Below are 6,000 nucleotides of genomic sequence, written 5' to 3' on the forward strand. Positions count from 1 at the left end.
CAGATACATAAGGTGTGTAAAGGAGAAATAAGCAGTGAGAGAGAGAGAGAGTAGGAGGGGGCCAGTACCCACTGATAGCCTTACCTAATCTATTGGCGGGGAATGAAAGGGGCCCCAGCAACCTTAGATGTATACAGTAATAATAATAATATGCCATTTAGCAGACAGGCCATGAACACAGAGGACGTGGCCAGAGCGGTAGAAGGAATGACCCACCCCAAAACAGGAATAGTAAGGTTTGGGCTGCCGTTAGAGGGCAGTGGGTTTCAGGGGATGCCCAGAGGACACTTTTGCCATGGGCCGATTACGGAGAGTATGTTGGGAAAATAACTGAATTGTGTAATAGCCTCAGAGAGACATGCAATCCATCATGAGCAGAATAACAGACAGGACAGAGCCAAGAAAGAAGAGGAAGATGCAGAGTAACTAATTGCCACTCTGGGAGAGATGGCGGGTAGAACTAGAAACTTAGGAGAGAGAGGAGATAAGGCAGGAAGAAAAGAAAAGTGAGTGAGAGGGAAAGAGAAGTGAAGGTTGAGGTCTCCGTGCCTCCCCCAGAGCAGAGGGCAGAAAGGTTATATCCAAACTTGGCAGACCAGGCATGGAGAGAAAATCCAGATGATGAATATGTAGGGAGGAGAAGGAGAGTGCAGGGGAATAATGTTGCCCCCCCCAACCGGCCCCACCTCCCTATGAGGAAGAAGGGGCTGGAGGAGGAAGGGAAGATGAAGGTGAGGAAGAGCCAGAGGTAGAGGAGTACCAGACAAGGGCAGAGAAAGTCAGACAGGAGAGAAAAGAGAGAAAAGAGAGAAGAGAGAGAGAGAGAAGTCCATCCCCCAGCTTTGAGCGTGAGGAAGAGGAAGATAAGGCGTGACTAGTCCTTGAGGGAGAAATAGTAGACTCTAGTAGGGGGAAGACTAAGGAACCCTTTGATCCAAATTGTGAGGTGTTTGAATTGGCTACTATTGACTTAGCACTTCAACAGGAACAGAAACCTTATTTGACATTGACAGTAATGGGTATGAAAATTAAATTCCTTTGTGATACGGGAGCATGCAGGACAGCAACCTGTGCAACAGACAAGCCAGATGGAGTCAGGATTGATGGGGAGAAAATCATAGTGCGATCTGCCTCTGGTCATCAATTTATTGAAAGGTTATCAGCCCCAATAACCCTAAAACATGACCAATCAGGAGGAGAGGCAACCATACCCATCCTGATATCTAAGCTGTGTCGGGTAAATTTACTAGGACGTGATGTAATGACTAAATTGAATGTGGCTGTCATTTCCGCTGAGAGGGGAATGAAAGTACACATAGTCAGAGACAATATGGTGGTCTGTGGGGAAGGGGAGCCATGTTATTGGGATAGGCAAGATTTGTTTAGGGGGGGAATAACTGATATTCCCCGAACCTTGATGGAACTTGCTGATGATGTAGTACCAGGCCCCACTAAAATGTCCCCCGATGACCTACACTGTACTCTCTGGTATAACAAACACCCAGGTCCAGATGCAATCTATGAGAAAGCATTATTTAAAACCACAGAAAGGACTATAGCCTTGAAATGGTTTCACTATGACAACACCCACACAGTAGTGGAGGTGGAAATAGGGCCCCAAAGTCAGAGACTGTTCAGGGAAATATGGAGCCCACATGTGTCCCTAGCAAAGGAGCCAGCAGAGGACTGGAAAGACATGGGCCAGTTGGTATCCAAGGGTAAGAGGATCACTGATTGGGTCAATATTGTGAGTGGCGATCAACACAGCCCATCCACAGATAGTACATTTAGATGAGAATAGCAGATGCTGAGGAGAGGAATACCTGTTGACAGAACAACAGGAGTCAGACTTAAAATAAGTTCCAGAGCATTTGTGGTCCCGGGGTCCAGCAGACGTAGGATTAATAAAAGGGGTAATTCCAGTACAGGTGATACCCAAATCTAATCATAGGCCATATCAGAAGCAATACCCTATGAAACCAGAAGCAATAAAAGGTTTGCAGTTTACCAAGAGCAGATTGGGAGGGACCTTGAGGGAGGGCCAATTCCCGGGGAGATAGTGAGGCCAGAAACAAAGGTGCAGTGTCCTGGAAATCACAGTCTGTTTTTTGTTTTTTTCAGTTCTGCTGGGAGTACATTGGATGATGGGGTTTTGTGTTGAATTAGAGACAGTGAGACTATTAGTCAATACCTAGGAGAGAAGAGAGGTTACGGTAGCAAAGACAGACAAGAAGGAAATGGTAATAGTGGAGACAGGAGTGAGTGGAAGTGTTACAATTGTGACAAAACGGGACATTTTGCTAGAGAATGTGAGGAACCGTGTAGTTACTGTGCAAGGAAAGGGCACCAGTTAAGAAACTGTAAGCAGAAGGGGAAGAGAGAAATCAGGAGTCCTCATGACCTGGCTGTTTGGTTGTTGTTTTTTAATTGGGGTTTTCAAATAAAAAACAACACACCTAGTATGATGTTTATAAAGCCTTGTTGTTTCAATTTTGGGGGGTTTTCAGCAGGTCAAGGGTGATAGGTCTTAGAGGAGCACTGTCACGCTCTGGCTCCGGGACTTTGTATGTTGAGCCAGGGTGTGTTCGTTTCGTTGTGTTCTGTTTGGTTGGGTTGTCTATGTGGTTGTTTTTCCTTGTTGGTATTGAGTGACTCCCAATCAGAGGTAACGAGTGTCAGCTGTTGGCTCGTTAGCTCTGATTGGGAGCCATATTTAAACTGTGTGTTTTCACCTTGTGTTTGTGGGTTTGTGTTCCGTGTTCAGTCAGTGTTACTGTGGACTTCACGTATCGTCATTTGTTTTGTTGTTGTCGTGTTACGCTTTAATATAATAAAGCATCATGTTCGTGCAACGCGCTGCGCTTTGGTCTACTCATTCGTCAGACGATCGTGACAGAAAAACCCACCATACTACGACCAAGCAGCGTGTCCAGGAACAGGCAGCCTGGACGTGGGAGCAGCGTCGGAGGGACGAGAGGCACCCCCAAGAATTTTTTAGGGGGGGGCACAGGGCATGGACGACGGGGCTGACGGAGGCAGAGAAGGGGCGTATTCAAAAGGCCACCAGGTTACGGGGGCCACTGGTCAAAGTAGGGAAAGGAGGTTTAGAGGCACGGCGAGAGGTACTGGGGTGTGTTACCAGTCCGGTCCGGCCCGTTCCAGTTCCCGGAGTAGAGCCAGTGGTGTGTGTCCCCAGTACGGTCCGGCCTGTTACGGCCCCTCGCACCAAATGGACGGTGCGCGTCTCCAGCCCGGTCCGGCCTGTTCCTGCCTCTCGCACAAAGCCTACGGTGTGCGTCGCCAGCCCAGCCCGGCCTGTTCCTGCTCCACGCACAAAGCCTACGGTGTGCGTCGCCAGCCCGGCCCGGCCTGTCCCTGCTCCACGCACAAAGCCTACGGTGTGCGTCGCCAGCCCAGCCCGGCCTGTTCCTGCTCCACGCACCAAGCCTACGGGGTGCGTCGCCAGCCCAGCCCGGCCTGTCCCTGCTCCACGCACAAAGCCTACGGTGTGCGTCGCCAGCCCAGCCCGGCCTGTCCCTGCTCCACGCACAAAGCCTACGGTGTGCGTCGCCAGCCCAGCCCGGCCTGTTCCTGCTCCACGCACCAAGCCTACGGGGTGCGTCGCCAGCCCAGCCCGGCCTGTCCCTGCTCCACGCACAAAGCCTACGGTGTGCGTCGCCAGCCCAGCCCGGCCTGTCCCTGCTCCACGCACAAAGCCTACGGTGTGCGTCGCCAGGCCAGCCCGGCCTGTCCCTGCTCCACGCACAAAGCCTACGGTGTACGTCGCCAGCCCAGCCCGGCCTGTTCCTGCTCCACGCACCAAGCCTACGGGGTGCGTCGCCAGCCCAGTCCGGCCTGTCCCTGCTCTACGCACAAAGCCTACGGTGTGCGTCGTCGGCCTGGTCCAGCCCGTTCCTGCTACTCGCACCAAGCCAAGGGTGCGAGTCGTCAGCCTGGTCCAGCCCGTTCCTGCTACTCGCACCAAGCCAGGGGTACGAGTCGTCGGCCTGGTCCAGCCCGTTCCTGCTACTCGCACCAAGCCAAGGGTGCGAGTCGTCAGCCTGGTTCAGCTCGTCCCTGCTACTCGCACCAAGCCAGGGATGCGAGTCGTCAGCCTGGTGAGGCCCGTTCCGGCTCCACGCATCAAGCCTAGGGTGCGTATCGTCAGCCAGGTCCGGTCCGTTCCTGCCTCACGCGCCAAGCCAGGGGTGCGCGTCGTCAGTCCAGATCCCACCAGCTGGGTCAGATCGGACCGGGGGCGCTACGGGGGGATTGAAGAAGGGTGGTGGTCAAGCCCGGAGCCGGAGCCGCCTCCGAGGAGTAATGCCCACCCAGCCCTCCCCTGTTTGGGGTTTTTGAGGCGCGGTCGCAGTCCGCGCCTTTAGGGGGGGGGTACTGTCACGCTCTGGCTCCGGGACATTGTATGTTGAGCCAGGGTGTGTTCGTTTCGTTGTGTTCTGTTTGGTTGGGTTGTCTATGTGGTTGTTTTTCCTTGTTGGTATTGAGTGACTCCCAATCAGAGGTAACGAGTGTCAGCTGTTGGCTCGTTAGCTCTGATTGGGAGCCATATTTAAACTGTGTGTTTTCACCTTGTGTTTGTGGGTTTTTGTTCCGTGTTCAGTCAGTGTTACTGTGGACTTCACGTATCGTCATTTGTTTTGTTGTTGTCGTGTTACGCTTTAATATAATAAAGCATCATGTTCGTGCAACGCGCTGCGCTTTGGTCTACTCATTCGTCAGACGATCGTGACAAGCACACAGTGAATTTTATGGACTTTTTTAGGTTTTGGCTGAGTTTGGGGTATATATGATTTCTTATGAGAATGAATGTCATGAGGATTAATGAACACTTGGGATAAGTAACATTTATTAAATATTTAGAATAATGGTAATGTTTGGTATACTATGGGATGGAATTTCAATTGCCTCTGAACTCTGTTTTAACTTTCTGGTGTTAATTAATCATCCACACTGGTAAATTCTAAAGGCATGAGAGGAGGACTTTAAGATAGTTTATTTTACCAATAAATAAAAATAAGGGATGGCAATTGGATGATAAATTACCAATATTACCTAAGTGATTGTTAGGTAGGTGATAATATTGACACATGGGCAGTGACATGTGTCAAAAGGAGGGATGGATGGTAGAACAGATTAGACAACACTTTGTTGCACATGGGATTACTAATTATAAAAAAAAAAAAGATGTGTTATCTGTGCTCAAAATAATCACCAGGGCAGACAAAGGGCACCTCAGGGTGAGTATCCTCCGGCTAAGTACCCTTTCCAGCAATTGGAAATGGATTTTATAGAGTTATCACGGAGTGAAGGGAAGAAATTTAGAGTAACCCCAGATAAAGATGGGTTATCCCCCTTTGAGAAAGTGTTTGGAAGACCTTACAGAATGCCACAGTTGGCAGGACCAGACAGGCAGACATAGAACTAGAGAGCACCCTAGCAGAACACGTGAGAAGGTCGTTTATTAACCACACCTGTATGTCAGAGGTTTTGTGCCCCCACAGGTGAATTAAAGGAGAAGGTGACCCACTCTATCTAACCAGGAGACTGAAGCAGGCCTGGCGGGAAGGGCCCTACCAAGTACTGCCTGCAGAATAGCTGAGAGATCCATCTGGGTGCATGTCACACACTGTAAAAAGGTAAAACCAGCTATACCTGACGAACAAACACAGAGTTAGGAGAAAGATCCGATCACCACTAGGGCTCGGGGGTTGGCTCCTTAACGAAGATTCCCTTACCCTGTCTGATCATCCCTGTGTGAGTTCGATAGAAGGTAAAGCAATGGGTTGGCCTCTGGCATCTGACATGTTCTCAGGGCGAGGGTGGGGATTCACAGGTCTCCTGACGGTAGGTAGCTGTCTGATTGTGGGGGCCATATTCCTAACACACTCAAACCCTCCTGATCCGCCAGAAGTAGTAGTTAACCTAACACAAGTTGATAAAATAATACCTGAGCACAGTCTACGAAGGCATAGGAGACAG

This window comes from Coregonus lavaretus (assembly GCF_964263955.1).
Source record: "Coregonus lavaretus genome assembly, contig: HAP1_SCAFFOLD_602, whole genome shotgun sequence".
Classification (NCBI taxonomy): domain Eukaryota; kingdom Metazoa; phylum Chordata; class Actinopteri; order Salmoniformes; family Salmonidae; genus Coregonus; species Coregonus lavaretus.